Here is a 20,793-nt window from a genome sequence, read left to right on the forward strand (position 1 = left end):
AAAGAAATTCAACTCAAGTACTTTCAATACTTTACCATTTGTTCGGCTACATTGTGGCACTGTTCTAGTGTACTGTCACCTGCTATATTCTCTATCGTACCGTTCTAATGCTACGGTAAGGACAAACAAGGTTTCATTTTCTTTTTTTTCAGATGCTGCAACTGCCACTGTGTAAGACCACAAGTACCACCGCAATGATGACATTTCATCCGCCCAGGATTGACAACCTTAATCGCCATTTCCCGTGCAGCCAGCTCTGTGCCTAACCCTATTTCCAAACACAAATTACAGGTAAGATAAGCGTTTGGGGGGAGGTAGTATAATGGAGTATTAGGAGAGACAATAGACTGAAGGTCCTAGGACTATTGAATTCACTTACTCTGTGACAGGCACTTAGTTTTGAAAACATTTGGGCAATTACTAGTACTTACACAACTTGAATCAAGATGCCACTTAAGTTTCAGGAAAACAAACTTACTGTTAAACCCCCACCCACCAGCCTCAAAAGCAGTAAAAAACACGTATGCTAAGATAAAGTTTAAAGTATATTTATATAACATAAATATTCTCCCGCAAGACCCAACCAACCCCCCCTCCCAAACCCCCCCAACCCCCCCTCCCAACGAATGTCCGTGAAAACTAAGTCCAAAAAAATAGAAAACCCAACTCCCAATTCCCACCCCCCAGAAGTCTTTAAAAAAGGGGCAAGAGACAGTCTCCTCCTACTGCTGGCTGCTGCTGTTGACTTTTCGGGCCAGGTCGGCATGCTCCTTGCAGAGGGTCTCGAGCAGGGTTTTGGTGTTGAGGAACTCCTGCTCGAGGTAGGACACCCTCAGTGAAAGGCGGTGTGCGCGTGCCTACTACCTGCTGTGGGGGGCAGCTGATTTCTTTGCTGCTCGGGGGTGGCGGGTGGCTGCGGTACCCCGGCTCCGTACCGCTGGAGACCTGCTGCGCTGACTGGCTGACCCAAGGAGCGTGGAGGAGGATGCACGTGTCGCCGTGGTTGTTGTCGACGTACTGTGCGTGTCCTCCTCCTCCTGGGCCACCAGCCACCGATATTCGGCGACAGTGGCCTCCAGCCTCCGTTGCCGGGCCCTTTTAGCCAGCTCCTCCCGTGTTGGTTTGGAAGGAGCATCTATATGAAGAAAAAAAGACATAGTCTGTAACCAATGCTCTTTAAGATTAACACAAAATGATTCAGCAGAAAGTTGTGTCACTGTAGAACTAGCAACTTGCAAGCGCAGTACATAACTATTGTTGCCAGTATCTATCTAACCTCCCACTTCTTCATCCTTGCTCTAACATTAGTGGGAGTTTAAGGAATCAATTCTACGAGCACTATGGACTCACTCCATTAGAGTCGACTATGACAGTACACCAGTCTTATTCTTCTTTTTCTCTCTTGTTTAGCAAAATTGGTACGTTAACTTCTGCAAGCCGGCATAATGCCAGCGCAGTCAACTTGCACCCAAGAAAAACAGACGCCCGCCATGATGAGTGAGACAGACTTGCGTTATTGTACCAGTCCAGTACATGCAGGTGGTGATGCTCTTACTTTTATATTACGGGTGGCACTGAGAATACTCTGTTACAAGGGCTACTGCTTAATTAATTTAACTTTCACCCTACAGTGCCAATGAATACTAGAAAAGGAAAATGAAGAAGATAAATAATCTGATTATCTATCACTGCACATGGCATGTATTTGCTTACATATGGGATGACGTTAGGTGCTTTGCTTTTTATTAAGTGAACAGTGATACATCCACACATGAATGACAGAGTTCTACTAAACTTATTAACAGAGGTAGTGAGTGGCCATCGTAATAGCCGGATATATGCTGTGCTTGCAATACAAACTACTGCTACTATTCATGGTAGTATTCGGACAAAATTACAACTTCTTTTCCTTGCCTTTCCTACACTGGGACGGACGTGCGGGTGCGGTGTTACATGCTCTTCAAAGTAACACTTAGTTCATCCAGTGACCATCTACTCTCTCTAGATACACATATGCTATCTAAGAGTCAGATAGTACCATGATCCAGGCATCCATCCATTCAAACTATATGTCAATCATTCTTCTTCATGTCTCTCATCTGGACAAACCTTACGTTTTCTCACGGGAAAACAACCTTTTCATTTTATTTGGGAAACCGCAAGCCATACATCCGTGCTTGACTTGCATTTGAATTTCAACCAAAGCATATATTGCGCACACATACAGTTTCTGTTTCACCCACCCAGGCTGTTCTCCTTCCACCCATCCTTGCTTCATCCTTCACCCAGCCATGCATCATATTCCTTCCCAGCCTCCTCGGGCACCAATCAAACACGTATTATTCTTCTTTGTCTGATTTGGATTCTCGAAAAAAAATTCACCGCTGAGTTGAAGTAAATTTAGAGGAGGCTACTACCTGGTTGATAAAAGACTTTGTTCTAAATTTGAAAGTCTGCTTAACAGTATAGTAACTTAACTGTAGAACATATATACTACACCCGTGCAGAGAGCACACTATGCAGTCTGCAATCTCAATAAGTAAGGAATATAAGAGCTTACCACTGCCCGCCACTACCGTGGCAACCCGCACAGCAGTTTCGTCCGGCACTTGCACCGCCTCCTCACCAGAACTGTCCTCCACCTCCGCGCTGGGCCCAGCACCAGATGTTCCACCTACAAAGTACATTTAAGAATGTTAGATGTCATAGACATACACCACTCACTAGTATTTTGTCTAGGAATGAAGAAATGTGAATACAGAAACCAATTTCATAATTTGTGACTGTCCACTCTAAAGTAAAAGTGTCCCTTTTTCCAGGGAAGGGTGTTGTCTTGCTGCACTTTTTGGCACAACTGATGAATGCTTGCTTTTTAACACGCACCATTTTTCTCATAACAGACAGAAGCTTCACTTCTAAGAACAAATCATCATCACTAGGACGGAGTGACCAACGATTCAGCACCAAAAAAAGAAATTAAAGTTCAAACCAGGTGAGGGCTCGGCTCGCCCACAATAAATGTGTGAAATAAATCACTAAGCACTTTCCCATTTTTAATCAACCGTTTATGTTTTATGACAAGCTTGATTTTAATAAATATTTTTACTTTTAAAAAAGCTTTAAAACTTAAATAGACTCTGTGGTTTTTGGTCAAGAGTGACTGAGCAAAAGGTTTTGCAATTTCCAAGCATGAGTCCGTGCCTCTGACACTTCTGGACTCTGACTCCGTACTCTTGCCCTGCGTTGGATAATCATCATTGGGGAACAATCATCGATGAATTCGGGCGCTAAATGACTCTGCCACACTATCTAGTCAGTAAGGAGATTGGGGGTTCTTCAAAGTCTGATATCACTGAGGTATGTGGAAAGTCTACCTGCGTCTATTGTAATTGATAAACAATGCACTATTTAGTGTCCATAGTTCTGTTTGTGCAGACTTGTCCCTGCAACAGTAGTAGTATGGATTGTCCTCCTATCCAAACCAAAAGTAAAGTAGTATCTTATTCTTTCTTGGTGGTCATTCACCTTTTTATTGTTGGTAATTGTCAAATCATAAACATTTAGAAGACTTGAAAAGACATTATGGACAATCCCAGAGGACTGCACTCAGTGCATAGAGCTATTGCTGACTAGAATGGGAGTTTCGTTTAACACCTTTTGCCAACTGTGCAATCTTAGTTAGCTACACAGACAGACTAATACGAATAATCTAGTAATACCACAGGGAGTCATAGAAGAGGCAGGATAAGAATTTAGATACAGTCTACAAGAAGATCAAAGACGATTTAAAAAAAATCGAATGAGGAACGCTAGGAAAAAATAGGTACTCTATATTAAAATTAAAACTTACCGGGGCCAGCAAAGGAGCCCTCGCCTGACCGATCCTGGCCTTGAACAGCAGCAGCAGCCGATAACCCCTCCTCCTCTGCCTCTTGCCCCTGGGGGGAGCTGATGTACAACATGAAAGAAAGAAAGACCCGAAAACATGGATGATTGTTGTCAACCAAATCAAACATTTCAAAAGAACAATAACAAAATATTTTGGCGAAATAGCAAATAGACAACTATTCCACAGGATATATTGACCTATCTCATGTGGTCTACTACGATATTAGTATTGCTTGATTTGCGGACCGTCGATTTGGAAAGTTATGTAACTCACTAAACAAACTACTAAAAAGGTTTGCCTAGGACTGGCAGGCAGCAGTCCGCAGCACGCGAAGTGACAGACAAACTCCATTGTGATTGCAGATCAGCGACAACACTAAAAAGTTTCCTACTACATTAACCAGTCATTAAAATACTCAAACTATCAATCCACCACCACTATTTCTTCTTATTGCCAGGTGTACAAAGGAAGGACTGGACTTGAGTCTGTAGGGGCAGATTTACAAGCCCCTTGCGGCTCTTTTGCTCCATTGTTGTGTGACTTTTGTGACGCAGCGGCAGAACAAAAGAGGCGCCATTGTGCGGCGTATATTAACAATGTGACGCATATGGGAGATGCATCACGTTGTAAAGCCCTGCGTCATCAGGGGGCGTTCCCGCGCAAGGGAGGACGTTCCTGCGCAGGAACGCATCCTAAAAGTGGCTGAGGGAAATCTACAAGATTTCAATCAGTCACTTTTAGGACAATGATGCGTGACTCAAACCCTGCGCCTGCTTGAAGCAGACGTACGGCTTCACGCAGCATTGGGGAAATAGGGCACCCCAGAGCATTGCTGGAGCTGCGTAACGCTTCGGTGACGTTTAGGGCCCATGGTGCGCCGCATTGTAAATACGGCGCACCATGGGTGGTAGTGGCGTGGCGCACAATTACTGGCGCATCCCTGCTACTTGGCAGGGATGCGCCGGTAATTGAAAATCTGACCCATAGTGTCTAGCATTACGCAGTTCTTTACACTACACTCATACATAATTTCTCAGGCCAATGAAATGAACACAAAATAGAAAACAAATAAGCATAGTAGCAACGCTACGGAGAAGGAGAGCAGTGCACCTGAAATGCACAGAAGATTTTGAAATATAATTTACCTACAATGTAATCGGCAGCATTATTGCTCTTGGTAAAAAACTAAAATTTGCAATATAATAACACACAGAGCGGGAGAAAACAGAGTAGTGATGAAATAGCTAGAAATATCTACTACTACTCACCAAGCCCGGGGATCTCGATGCCGAGCATGTCCAGCAAGTCGCGTTCCCGGTCCAGGAGATCTGTCCAACGGTGGGTGGCCTGGTTGTAGGTGCGCCAGACCCCAGAGTGTTGAAACATGGCCCGGCACACCATCTCCCACCGCTTCCGGCGCTCCCAGAGCCCGTAGCCGCTAGCGATCTTGCCGCCTCCCATGATGGTCCTGGGGCGGCAGCGCTGGACATAAAAGACTAGTGTGGCCACCTCATCCACACTAAAAATCTCCCGAGCTATAACTTGCTCCCCCCTCAAACGCCCGCACGGGAGCCGGGCACGGTGTTCGGGGCCCTTCCCCTTCTCGGGCTGCTTCCCGGCACCCCTTACCATGGTCCGGGCAGAAAGGAAGGTAAATAATAAAGAAGAAATAGAATAGGGAAGAAGAAAAGAAAAGAGTTAAAAAAAGTAGTTTAGAATTAACCAAAAGTAGCAGAAAACACAAAAATATAGAGCTAGAAAAATAGAGGGATAGATAATAAGTAAAATAGATAAAAAAAAACTTCAAACAAGCAAAGGATGGCAGAGATTGACAGAGGATACAGAAAGCATGCCCAGAACCATAGCACTGAATAAAAAACAAGATGGCCGCGCCGTTCACGACCGCGTGGGTAAGTTCACGCGAGATTTCCCCTGCAATCACACGCAAACATGTACTAGCGAGCCGCACACTTTGCGAGATTACACATAGCGCCCGGAAACGGAATTACGTCACGCACACAAGATGGCCGCGCCCATGTACGACCGCTAGGGTAACTTCGCAAACGTTGCGCTACAAGCGGCTTGCGAAAACGCAAAAAACAAATCGTGTATTCGCACGAATTTACGGCTTCCGAAATCGATCTCGCCCGAATTCGCGCCCCGCGAATCGCGCAAAATTGCAGAAAAACGATTTTTGCACAACTGAAAGCACTCAGCAGGTGCAAAAGTTCAATCTTATCATTAGTAACCATTCCCTCTAGTGCTTCCTGAGGGGCCCTTCCAGAGTTCAGTTGCCTACTTGCAACTATTCTATGACCCTGCTCTGACCATCACAGCAGGCTCAGAGAATAGCTACAAGTATGCCACAAAGGTCCTGCTAAAAAAAATTAGACTGCAACAGAAAGCAATTACAGATAAGGAAGCAGGTGCCAGACTAGAAGTTCAAATTCAGTGACACATTAATCAATCAGCTCCTCATTCATTCATGTCAGTTGAGGCATACCAGGTGTGCTTTTCTCCCCATAATCTACAGTGATGAAACAGAGGGTGGCATGGGTGAGCCAGAGGGTGGCAGTGGTGAAACAGAGCGTGGCAGTGGTGAAAAAGAGGGTGCTGTGATGAACCAGACGTAGAAACAACATGGTCGCGACCGTTGCTACCCGACAAGTAAGTTCGTGTTTGCGAACTGGTAAAAAACCCTCGCGAAACAGCAGAAACACTTGCGAACCCCCCAAAAAAAAAACCCGCAAAATTCGCGAGAGTTCGCGAATTTTGCAGATTGTGAATCCGTAAATACGCAATTTCGCGGATTGCGAATCCGCAAAATTCGCCCATACTTATCATCCTAGGACCACAGGTTGTCTTAACATTTCTACTCAAATTGGTTTTCCGAACAAGATGATCCAGGAGTTCGCTATGGTCCTTGACAGCAACATCTGTGTAAAGCAGAACTAAGATGAGGTGGTCTTCCTAACTGGGAAAAACCTTGCCTGTCCATTTTCTAATGAATTCCTTTCCAAATCATTGAAATATGGATGAAACATAAAATGTGTGAAGACACACCCTTCTCTAACTCCTATTCCAAATGAATTAGTACATTTCCTAATCGGACCACCCCATACACTGGCCAATACATCCATGTAGAATTGTCTCGCAAATTGCAATAAAGGTTGATCCACTCCTAAGTGTGGCAATTTGACCACAGCTTATAATGGTTCACGCAGTCAGAGACAATGCCGAGAGCCATAAAAGCTAGGTGCATTGACCCTTGTTTGTCCAGAGCATTGATGTTCAAAGTACTGCCCTTTACATGCTGCCACCTGGTCAACAGGTTTCCTGGATGCTGTTTACTCAACTCAGCACTAACAATACAAATGTGTTAAATAAACAGAGATTAATTGGTGTTAAAGAAATGAATTAACTAGGGAGCCCTGCACCGCTTTATTTTAGAATCACCATAACTTTTAAACACATCTTGTAGCAAAAGTGGAAAAACTACGACAGTCTCTTCAAATAAAGTGTATTTAGTTAACATGGAGAACCTTTTCACCTTAATACAACTGATTATATCAGTACATTAATAAGTATTAATATAACACAAGTTATAGGTTTCAACATGAATTTAGGTACATAGTTTCTTCTTCCTACCCAGACATTTATGCCAATAGTGAACTAAAGAGGCTAGTCAGTTGTTTGGCAAAGTGCGGAAGTCGGGAATAAACACAAGTTTTCTGGTTTTACATTGTTCAATTCACCCACTAGATGTATATGCTTTACTTCTCCTACACCTGCCCTACCACTGATCACTCCAACCCCATCGCTCGACTGCCACCTCACCTTAGGCACCTCACACACCAGACTTTTTGTCCCCTAGGAAAATGTTTCCGAGTACCCATGGTCCAGAGTATATTTTCACCAAATGCAGATTTAAACAAATGACTTTTTCTAAAACAATACTTGATGTCCTTCAGAACAGAATTCTCATCTGCCCAGCTTCCCATCCTTGCCAGTAATATTCACCCTATATTCTTAAAAACTGGGCCTAAAAGTGAGATTGGGTGGTAACATTGTAAGTCTCTCCTGTCCTCTTTTTTTGAAAATGGGGTTGATAATCAATTCAAACCAAGTCCTAGGATCAACACCAAGACTAACTTCCACAACTGCATGTATAACACAGAAAACACAGAGGGTCTATCAGCTTAATTATATAGCTGGACTGTCAGTCCGAGTCACCAGGATCTCGGGGTGTATAAATCACATGAAGACAGCATAATTCAATATACGGTGAACACCATGTGTATAGGAAAAGCCAACACAGCGCAGATCATTAATACATGGCTGACAAATCCAGAACAATTAGTGATGGGTTTCCATCAAATAGACTCAGTGATCAGTCCTATCATTTGGCCAAACCCAAGTGCATGTCAGTCTGGTCCCCTGATCATTGGGACAGCAAACACCGCACCATCTATTGCTGGTTAAGGATTTGGTCCACCAACATACGCGAACCGTCAGTGATGGCTGATCCTTGATGGTCAAGTAAATAGAAGTGCAACAAAGAAATAGTGACTTTAAAATAGTATGGAGTGTCCTCCTACTAATAACTTTATTCTGCGGACGAACCACACCTCCTAGTTAAAAACCAAGAACAGTGCAAGAGAGACAGTCAAACAAATATCTGTCTGATAACGGGCCAACATGTTTCTGCCTATCGGGTATAAAATCCCATGGCATTCGTCAGGGCCTCTGTTCTTTCAATAGTTGCACAAGTAGTATTGAAACAAAAGAAACACCACCACCACCAAAGTGAGAGAAATAAAAAATTAGAAAGGTTGAATACGGTACAACCTGTAACAACCGCAGACATTAGCCCTCCATGTCAATAAGGAAATACAAATTCCATGGAGGAAAATGTATAGTCGTTAATGATGGACTGACTGTGTCAGTTACCCACACACCTGGTATCACCAAAAATAAATGAAAAAACTATATAATATATTCATGCTCACCCTCCATGGTAGGGAGAAGGACCTCACCTCACCTGGACCTTGCTCAGGTTGTACGAGGCCCCGCGCTACATAGATACAAGAAGGGAAACAGAAATGGAGCACCCTAAAGCGTAGATTACACAGCCTATTGATATGCCCAATGTGATTCCTGTATAAAAATCCCCTTATATCTAGGGACCAACATGTAATGAGACTCTAGCACTCAAACTTAGTGAGCCCTGCCTCAAAGCCTCCCAGGTCTATCATCTAACATAAAATTGTACTCATACAGATATATTACGTGTTATTAGTGTCACTATTCACAAGCTACAAACTAAATGAACAACATTCTCTATAATTGTATTTACATACTGGGATTAAAAAGACTCCTTATTAGTCTGATCTGTTGTAGACTCACCTATCCGCCGGTACCTCAAGCTTCCATCTGAGACTTGGGGGAGGCACCGACTTGTAGATGGTCTCTTCTTTAATAGTGTCTCCGGGGGTTGATTGTATGGTAACCCTCCGCCTCAGTTATTAATGAAGGTCTTGAATTGTATATGTTATGTGATCCCAGAGTGGTTTGATTAGTCCCCAGTGGCATCTCCCTGCTTCTTCAGTAACTTGAAAACAGGAGCATTGTTTATTCACCCTGTTTTTGATGGATTTAGGGGCGCACTGCTTTGTGCTCGAGATCGCGCGAGAACTCGCACTTAGAACTACTGGATGACATCATAAACTCCATCTTTGTAGTTCGTTACATTGCAGTTGCTATGGGTAATCACCCCGGGCCCAGAACTACTTAATGAGATCATCTCCTCCATCTTTGTAGTTTGTTTAGTATCGGTTTTTATGGGTGATAGAAAGCACAAGGGCGCTTCCGATCAGAACCCTATCATGCTCAGTGTTATTATGCTCAGTGTTATTAATTATGCCAATGATCAAAGGCACGAAAGTGAGCGCTCAACATTGCGCTAAATACAAACACATTAGAAATACGGCGCTCTACATTACAGGACATTCTATTTTATATTGCAAGTCTCACAGGACCATGAAAGATATGAACTGAACGATGATATCGACTTGCACGTTTGTGGTAGTATGTTTACTATACCGATGACCGCAGCAATACTGGATATTATCCAGTCAATTATCTAAAAATGCTCTAACTTTGTTTTGAAGGATAGAGTTATATAATCAATACTCTAAGACGTGTCAGCCAGACTATAAGTATGGCTATATAGAATCATTGTGTCTACAGTAAAGGTTCTCGCTAACAGTGTATTTCCAAGAACCACCGGCTAACAGTAAATAAGGAAATATTAGTGGTACATAGTCTGCTCCACCTACGAGACACAGACACTTCTTCTGGAGGTCATATTTATAAGGTGTGTGTTAGTTGTAATAATGCAAGCTGCAGCATAACTAAGCCTCGGCCCTCTTTGTGTTAATGAAACTTATGCCGCCGCCGCCTATATAGTTGTATTTGTTAAAGTATAACACCTCTATACAACCCAAAAGTGTATATCTCAGTTCATATTGAAATATCTACGTTCATACAAAATGGGGCGATACAAAAGGGGATGATGGACGGAGCGTTTGAGCAAATCAAACACTCACCCCCAGTCAACTGATCTGGGTTTAATCCATCACCATTCTTTAGCCCACTCAGCCACCCCATTTCAGACATGGCCATATGCAAATCAGTCTGATCCTGTGCCTCATGGGAACAGTCCAGCCCGAACTGCCAAGCCATGTCTTCCATGGACCGGAAACAAGCATCCTGGGACCGGTTTCGGATTCATAATCCTCATCAGCCAGGCTATCTTGAATCCAGTGGCCAAGTGAGCAAGGGACTCACATCTGAGCATACCCTGCCACACTTAGGGCGAACAAAGTGATACAAAAGGGGATGATGGTCTGTCTGTCCCCAGACGAATCATACCAGAGAGATAGACATAGGTACGAATAGACCTTGGGTGCAGTGCAATTTCAGCAATTGCAACAGCAATAATTTAATCTACATGCTAACATGTATATGTTCCATTCGATATGTGGGCATGACAACTCGAAAAGTCCGCACAAGAATGTTAGAGCATAAGAGCTCTTTTCGCTGCAAGAAGTCCCACACGAAACTCACACGATATTTCTTGGAGAAACAGCACAATGAAACTGATTTCCAATGGACGGTCCTTGAGAAGCCCTACATACCTGGACACATAAGTGATGTGTTGAGTTACCTTTTCTCAAAGGAACAAAAATGGATTTACAAGCTCCAGACAGATAAATGTGGATTAAACGATGATATTCCATGGACCCTATTATAGGGTTCCAACCACGGGTTTAGCTTACCTCAGCAGAGGCCCCCCGTTTTGTATGAACGTAGATATTTCAATATGAACTGAGATATACACTTTTGGGTTGTATGGAGGTGTTATACTTTAACAAATACAACTATATAAGCGGCGGCGGCATAAGTTTCATTAACACAAAGAGGGCCGAGGCTTAGTATTGCTTGCATTATTACAACTAACACACACCTTATAAATATGACCTCTAGAAGAAGTGTCTGTGTCTCGTAGGTGGAGCAGACTATGTACCACTAATACTTCTTCATTTACTGTTAGCCGGTGGTTCTTGGAAATACACTGTTGGCGAGAACTTTTACTGTAGACACAATGATTCTATATAGCCATACTTATAGTCTGGCTGACACGTCTTAGAGTATTGATTATATAACTCTATCCTTCAAAACAAAGTTAGAGCATTTTTAGATAATTGACTGGATAATATCCAGTATTGCTGCGGTCATCGGTATAGTAAACATACTACCACAAACGGGCAAGTCGATATCATCGTTCAGTTCATATCTTTCAAGGTCCTGTGAGACTTGCAATATAACATAGAATGTCCTGTAATGTAGAGCCCGTATTTCTAATGCGTTTGTATTTAGCGCAATGTTGAGCGCTCTACGTTTGTGCCTTTGATCATTGGCACAATTAATAACACTGAGCATAATAACACTGAGCATGATAGGGTTCTGATCGGAAGCGTCCTTGTGCTTTCTATCACCCATAAAAACCGATACTAAACAAACTACAAAGATGGAGGAGATGATCTCATTTAGTAGTTCTGGGCCCGAGGTGATTACCCATAGCAACTGCAATGTAACGAACTACAAAGATGGAGTTTATGATGTCATCCAGTAGTTCTAAGCGCGAGTTCTCGCGCGATTTTGAGCACAAAGTAGTGCGCCCCTAAATCCATCAAAAACAGGGTGAATAAACAATGCTCCTGTTTTCAAGTTACTGATGAAGCAGGGAGATGCCACTGGGGACTAATCAAACCACTCTGGGATCACATAACACATACAATTCAAGACCTTCATTAATAACTGAGGCGGAGGGTTACCATGCAATCAACCCCCGGAGACACTATTAAAGAAGAGACCATCTACAAGTCGGTGCCTCCCCCAAGTCTCAGATGGAAGCTTGAGGTACCGGCGGATAGGTGAGTCTACAACAGATCAGACTAATAAGGAGTCTTTTTAATCCCAGTATGTAAATACAATTATAGAGAATGTTGTTCATTTAGTTTGTAGCTTTTGACTAGTGACACTAATAACACGTAATATATCTGTATGAGTACAATTTTGTGTTAGATGATAGACCTGGGAGGCTTTGAGGCAGGGCTCACTAAGTTTGAGTGCTAAAGTCTCATTACATGTTGGTCCCTAGATATAAGGGGATTTTTTATACAGGAATCACATTGGGCATATCAATAGGCTGTGTAATCTACGCTTCAGGGTGCTCCATATCTGTTTCCCTTCTTGTATCTATGTACCGCGGGGCCTCGTACAACCTGAGCAAGGTCCAGGTGAGGTGAGGTCCTTCTCCCTACCATGGAGGGTGAGAATGAATATAATACATAGTTTTTTCATTTATTTTTGGTGATAATAGGTGTGTGGGTAACTGACACAGTGAGTCCATAATTAACGACTATACATTTTCCTCCATAGAATTAGTATTTCCTTATTGACTTGGAGGGCTAATGTCTGCGGTTGTTACAAGTTGTACCGTATTCAACCTTTCTAATTTTTTAATTCTCTCACTTTGGTGGTGGTGGTGTTTCTTTTGTTTCAATACTACTTGTGCAACTATTGAAAGAACAGAGGCCCTGACGAATGCCATGGGATTTTATACCCGATAGGCAGAAACATGTTGGCCCGTTATCAGACAGATATTTGTTTGACTGTCTCTCTTGCACTGTTCTTGGTTTTTAACTAGGAGGTGTGGTTCGTCCGCAGAATAAAGTTATTAGTAGGAGGACACTCCATCCTATTTTAAAGTCACTATTTCTTTGTTGCACTGCTATTTACTTGACCATCAAGGATCAGCCATCACTGACGGTTCGCGTATGTTGGTCGACCAAATCCTTAACCAGCAATAGATGGTGCGGTGTTTGCTGTGCCAATGATCAGGGGACCAGACTGACATGCACTTGGGTTTGGCCAAATGATAGGACTGATCACTGAGTCTATTTAATGGAAACCCTTCACTAATTGTTCTGGATTTGTCAGCCATGTATGAATGATCTGCGCTGTGTTGGCTTTTCCTATACACATGGTGTTGACCGTATATTGAATTATGCTGTCTTCATGTGATTTATACACCCCGAGATCCTGGTGACTCGGACTGACAGTCCAGCTATATAATTAAGGTGATAAACCCTCTGTGTTTTCTGTGTTATACATATAGAAGTTGCTGGGGATAATAACCAGGTACGGGTCCTTAAACCTTATATCCCTTGGACCCTCCCTGAATCCGTTTTGTTGTTAATTATTTTTTTTCCACAACTGCATGGCAAGAGTTGCCTACTGGGTGAAGACCAACTGCCTGAAGCTTAACATAGACAAGATGCAAGTACTGATCTTTGGAAACAACAGCTCCCTGTGGAATGACCCCTGGTTGCCTGCCGAACTTCGACCACCCCAACACAGACAGACGCACCCGCAACCTTGGCATCATCCTGGACAATAACCTCCCCATGAAACACCAGATCAATGCAGTCTCCTCCGCCTTCTTGCACACCCTTCTCATGCTCTGAAAGATTTTCAAATGGCTTATCATTGAAACCAGGAAGGTCATCACCAATGCTCTAGTCACTAGCCGACTCGACTACGGCAACACTCTCTACGCAGAACTCACCACCCAACTTCTGAAGAGACTCCAAAGGGTACAGCGCCCAGCTTCCAGACTCATCCTCAACCTCCCTAAATGGACCCACATCACCTTCTACATCCACAATCTCCCTGTCCAGAAAGATGCCTATTCAAGATGCTGACTCATGCCTACAAAGCCGTCCATGACCAAGGACCAGCATACATCAACCACCGCCTGAACTACTACCAACCCTCCAGTCACGTGTGCTATGCCTCCCTCGCACTTGCTCCTTCTCCCCGCATCCTCCAAAGCTACAGTGGGGGACGATCCTACTCCTACCTGCCTGCCAAGTCCTGGAATGACTTCCTCCTCCGAGCAGCTTCCTCTCTCATGGAATTCAGAAAGGGACTCGAGACCTGTCTCTTTGACTCATGAAATCAGGATCCCAGCGCCTGGATACCCTCACATATGATTAGCCATGCTTTACAAATCTTGAATTATTGATTGATAGATAGGAAGACCACATTTGGCAACTAATCTTCAAACATTTGTCAATATGGAAGCCCAGAAGTAAATGTTAGACATAAGCGTGCCCATTTACTTCCCAGTTTATCTCATGTTTATTGCTAGAATAGCCTTGGCATGGTCTAACAATAATTGATTCCTTGTAGCTACATCAAGAGTAAAATTATCATCCATAGAGAATATATCAGGTGAGGGCTTGACATAGATGGCCTTAATATGGTTAACCCAGTTATTAGCACTAGCAGAGATGTTAATCTCCAAATAAGGTGCTGGATACTCCCTAAAAAAGCTGAATTAATAACTTTCCAAATGGTGATGGTATCATTATTATCATTAATTGCTTGTAATGAAGCCTAAGCATACTCTCTAACTGTAGTTCTTCTAGTGTTTATGGTGTTTCTATAGTTACGTGTAGGTATTTTATTGTCGTCTTAATATTTAGGAGATTTAGCAAGACCCATACAGAGTTTTCCTCTTCTCCTGTGAACAGACGTAATCAAAGCAACCTGGGTGATAGTCCCTTGGCAACATTGCCTGCCTATCAACATTCTCTTAAAAGAACTAGTGATTATATCAAAGGCACACTTAATATCATTCTCTTTCACTCATCCAGCCAAATCAGAAACTCATGGTAATTCGGTGAGTTAGGAACTCAAACAACAGGTCAGTATACCACTCACTTCGTTTTTTCCAACTCAATATCGCCAGAGAAAACATGTGATTTATCCACCCAAGAGCTTAATTTAAACTTGACTGACACAGGGTTATGGTCTCAAGTACAATTTACAAGAATATCAAAAGTCAAAAGCATTAGGGCGCAGATGAAATATTTTCAATAATACTAAACGTACCCCTACCATTAAGTATCAGTCCAAATAGAAAGTCAACAATAGACTTCACAATATTGAGCAACAGCCTGTTACCAACGGTGAGTGCTTTTTCAGTGGAGCAACGTGTGGAAAGCGACCATTTCCCTCTAATTACCAAAATGATAATGTTGGTTACAAAGACGGAAAAACAAAATACCATCATCCAGTACACTGAAAAATTTAATTTACGTAAATTAAAATGGAGAGGAAAGGATATAAAACCAACAATGGAGAAAATCAAAAAGGAACTGCTAAGTTTAACACCGGAAGAAAAAGGAAATCTGGTAAAAACATGGGAACACCTATGCGAAGCAGTAACAAGTATTCCCCCACGTACAAATCAAAACCCAACTAGATTCAATACTAGCAAAAAGCCTTGGTACACTACTACCCTGAGGGAAGAAAAAAGAAAAATTGCACGTGAAGTCCGCAAGCAGGCATTATTGATAAAAAGTGGAAAAAAATCAAATAAATCGGAATTGAAAGTTATGCGAAAAAAATATAAGATCATGCTAAGGAGCGCAAAAACATTGTACCAAGAGGAAATGTGGACTAACTTACTAATAGCTAGTAAACACAAAAATGCCAGTACATTTTGGGGTATTATCAATAAATTGACAAGGGGGAATACCTTAAAACAGGAGGCAGGTATTGGAGAAAGTATATGGACCCAGCACGTTGAAAACATGTTCAGCGACAGGACGGGAGGTGAAAAAAGGCACTGTAAACCGGAATGCAAAGTATGTACTAGAAACGGCGAACATGCAGAAAATTTGCTGGGAATAGGAGGTAATACGCCAGGAGACAAGCAGAAGCAAGTGTTGGGTAGTGGAAACGAGATCAACCCCGAAAACCCACACTTTAGTAAATTAGAAAAAATAGTGAATGCCGCGACTGACTCCCTAGTAACAACAGACCAGCTTAAAGACAAGATAAAACGCCTGAGAAAAGAGGGTGCAGCGGGTCCAAACGGGCTCCCAAATGCTATTTTTAAATATTCGCCTGAATTTTGGGCAGAATATTTAACTCCACTCTTTAACGCAATCTACAACCAGAACAAGCCACCAAGATCCTGGAAAGGGAGCATAATTCACCCCATTTTTAAACAAGGTGACCACAACGAGCCAGGGAACTACAGGCTGATTTCGCTAACGGATGTTGAGGCAAAACTATATGGATCATGCCTATTATCTCTCCTTCAGGACTGGATGGAAGATACGAACATAATACCAATGTTCCAAACTGGTTTCCGGCCAAGGATGAGTACATTGACAAACTTGACAACCCTGGCGCTCTTGAAGGAAAAAGCTGTAAAAAGGGGGACGAGACTGTATGCTTGCTTTATAGACCTCCGAGCAGCCTTTGACAAAGTGAACAGATCCCGGCTATGGGAAAAACTAAGATCATGGGGTATCCCGAAGAAGCTATTAGAGGCAATCATAGTCCTGCATAGCAACACCTGGGCTCGAGTAAAACTGGGAGACGGTAGCAGCGTAACGGCCGAAATAAGAACACAACAGGGCCTAAAACAAGGCTGTGTACTGGCCCCAAGTTTATTCAACCTGTACATGGCAGACATTGTCAACCACTTTGAGATTGGGGAATGCCATCCACCCCTCATGTCAAAAATCCCAATTCCCTTCCTGCAGTACGCAGACGATATTGTTGTTCTGAGCCAAACCCCAATAGGGTTACAAAGATCGATCAATAACTTGACAACCTATTTGGAGCACGAATGCTTGGAACTGAATAAAGATAAAACCAGGGTTGTCCGCATTGTGGATCCAAAAAAGCGAATATTCAAATGGTATGCAAATAGCTCCCCAATAAAGGAGGAAACTTCATACAAATACTTAGGTTTGAAATTGGGGCGAGGGCCGACGAACAAAGAACATAAAACTGAGCTAAAAGCAAAAACACAGTCTCTGATCTACGCATACCGGCAATTACAAAATAAACTAAGTTGTCCAAATTATTCACACCTGCTGAAAGTGATCAAAGCTCAAACCCTACCATCCTTATCATACGCACTGGCCACCTGGTGTGGCAAAGAAGCAGGGCTGCTAAACAGCCTACAAACAAAAGTATATAAGGCAGTACTAAACCTTCCAAAATCAGCAGCTCCGGCGCAGGTTCGCCTAGAATTTGGCCTTTTAAATCAAAAATTTCGCAGTATGGGAACTTTTGTGAAACTCTGCAATAAAATACGCATGTCGGAAGCCAACACATTGGACAACCTGTGCTGGAAAGAAATCGAAGCTCAACAGAAACAGCAAGTTCCAAACAGTTGGGGAGGTTACCTGTCTCAATCGCTAATCTGCATAGGAATTGAAGAATCCTGGGACATGAGTCCAGATAGAGCCACTTTTGACAAAATTGTAAATAATGCGGTCAAATGGGAATCCTATCTGGAAGACAAGATAACTACCGCAAAAAGACGACACGGGTGGACTGTGATAAACTCATACACCGGGATAAAACCGCAATCCTACCTAGAAAGCCATTTTAATAATTCATTAAAACAAAGATATACAAAACATCGACTGGGCCTTCAGTTCTCAAAGGACCTGCTACCAGCCTGGAAAAACTGCTACTCCGACCCCCACTGTCGCCTATGTGGATATCGAAATGAAACACTACCGCACTTACTGTGTGTGTGCCCGGCACTTAAGGCCTTGAGGAGACGGCTTTTAAAGAACATTTTTAACAAACTGAATATTCGGACATGTAGGCAAGCCGTAATCCAATGGCTAGATGGATCATGTCCTATGCTGGCCTGCAGGGGGGTCAAATATATGATGAAAGCCCAATCTCTCCTGCAGCAAGCTGACCTTAGAATTATACCACCAACTTGAAATAATTGACACTTACTTGCCTCTCACAAATAGTTTTACTTGCTAATTTTTAAAATGTGTTTTATGTACCAAGTTGATCTAGTTGCATTTTGTAATGATTTTTAATAATTTTATACAATAAAATTGACTTGACAGTCCAAATAGAGCTGAATAGGGTAAAGGGCAAACGTCATGGGCAAAAAAGAGGATGTATTTCACCATAAAGTTATTGAAGGCATTAAGCAGCTACTAATCCTAGCCCCTCCAGGGCTTACTTGTGCCCAGACCTCCATCGAGGAAACACCTTTTCTAACCTTGATCTGCAACATTAAGACTCATGGCTCACTCCTCTCCTGGTCACTCCCTCTCTCTCTCTTTCTGTTTCAGACTTGTTTCAGCCTTTGTGTTTTTCCTATTCTCTTTTCTTCACTCAATCTCCTGTCATCTTGTTCTGCTTTGTGGCATTTGTTTCTGTCATTTGCCCTTTGTTTGTGCCTTTTTCTCTCACCCACGGCCCTTGGCTGTGTGCCATTATCTTTGCCGTGTTGCATTTCACATTTTGTCTGCCCCCGGCCTGTGCCGCTTTGTCTTCTGTTTGTGCAATTTTTCTTTCTCTCTAGCCTTGATTTGTGCAATTTTCCCTCTCATTGCCCTTTGTTTTGTACCACTTATCTTTGTTCCGTGCCATCTCTCAATTTAATCATCCTTTGTACAATTCTACTCTGTCTCTACCCTACATTTTTCTTGCTCTTTTCTTTTCCCCAGTGTGCTTTAAGGGATCTCCCTGTCCTGCTTACCGCTCTGTGGCTCCCTGACTACTGAATCCCCCACAGCCTTTCCCACCACCGCCTACCAGGACCTACTTAATAAGGCCACTTTGCATATATACTAAGCAGACAGGCTTTTGACACATCAAAGGCAAGTTCATCTTTGCATGTCTGCAACCTGTCTGTGCCCAGAAGCAGGAACACTGGTATTGCTCCCAACCTCTGCTATACCATTGTGTTCCTTCACACTCTTAACACTGACTGCCGCTCGCCGTGTTGCTGCGTCACTTCACCAGACAATACACAGGACATGCTCTTCTGTGTCTCCAGCAAGTACACAAGAACATCCAGACCTTTTTCCTCTCCTGGACTGACTACACCTAATGTCCTACCCTCTCACCCTCATAGAGACCAGCAACCACCCATAGAGCACTCAACACTCCCATGCATGCTCAACATCCACTCATGCACCAGAAATGCCACATAGAGTGTGGAACTCTTGCATGATCTTGTGCCAGACTTGCTGTTCCTCATGAGATCCTGGCTGAACCCCACAACAGCACCCGATATCGCGACTGCTATCCACCACAGATACCAAAATCATCAAGAAAGACAGGCTTCACAAGTCCATAAGCTTGTGAAGCCTCCACTAGGATGCCATCAGCTGCACCACCTCCATTGACCTGCCATCGACTATCATGGAACACCTGTTCTTCAAGTTACAAGTCATCAACAAATTCACCCTGAGTGGATCTGAACATCAACTTCTCCAACATCATAGCTGATTTTGTTGCATCACTCTCCATCCAAGCGAACAACTACATCCTCCATAGTGACCTGAACATTCACCTAGAAGACCTTCCCAAACCCAAATTTAAAACTCTACTAGAAGAACTGGAATATTGAGGCCTCACCAATTAGTTAAAGGAGGTACCCACTGGACACCTCCACAACCCCATATATACCTCCTTTGACAACGTCTGAGTCTAAAATCCCACCCTGGTCACCCAGTAAAACCATGTCCTCTAAAGTTTTAGCATTTGTGTCCCTTTCCAATGCACAAAAACTACCTCCAGACTAGCCCACCACAACGGAAACATTACTGGATAAGGAATGGAACACCACCCTTAACACCTACTGACCCAAACACAGCAACAGCCTCCAGAAACCTATTTAGAATAGCATTTTGGATCCCCTCCAGTGCCAATGTCTAGGTCCCCCTCATGCACAATAACATGATGAGATTGAGACCCCAATCAAGCTGGTACACAAAGAAATCCAGGCTCTCATAGTGCCACTGCAAACAACTGGAGCAAAGGTGAACATTTAATAAAGACAATAAAGACGGGGGCACCTACAAATCGCCCCTGAAATGCTATTACCAACAGATCTGAACTAGCAATTGCACTTTCTTGGTGGACCCCATCAACACCAAGATCAACAGAAGCAAGTACATATTCACCATTGTAAAATATGTTACCTCTCCAGCTGCCACATACAAATCAATTGCCCCCTCATAGTGCAATGATCTCCTCCTAATCTTTAGCAACAAAACCAACACCATCTACAGCAATTTCCTTCCGCAACTGGACCTGAAAGTCCTCAACTATCGACTGCCGACCTTGTCCAAAGAAACTACACTCATAAGCCCTAAACAGCCCATAGGGCAGGGTGCAGTGTATTTACAAAGTTGAGCATGTGCTTTAAAATTTTACATGTCTTGGTAGTAAAAAACTCTTAAATTACTTTTTCATTACTG

The sequence above is a fragment of the Lissotriton helveticus genome, chromosome 8, assembly GCF_964261635.1.
Source record: "Lissotriton helveticus chromosome 8, aLisHel1.1, whole genome shotgun sequence".
Taxonomy (NCBI): domain Eukaryota; kingdom Metazoa; phylum Chordata; class Amphibia; order Caudata; family Salamandridae; genus Lissotriton; species Lissotriton helveticus.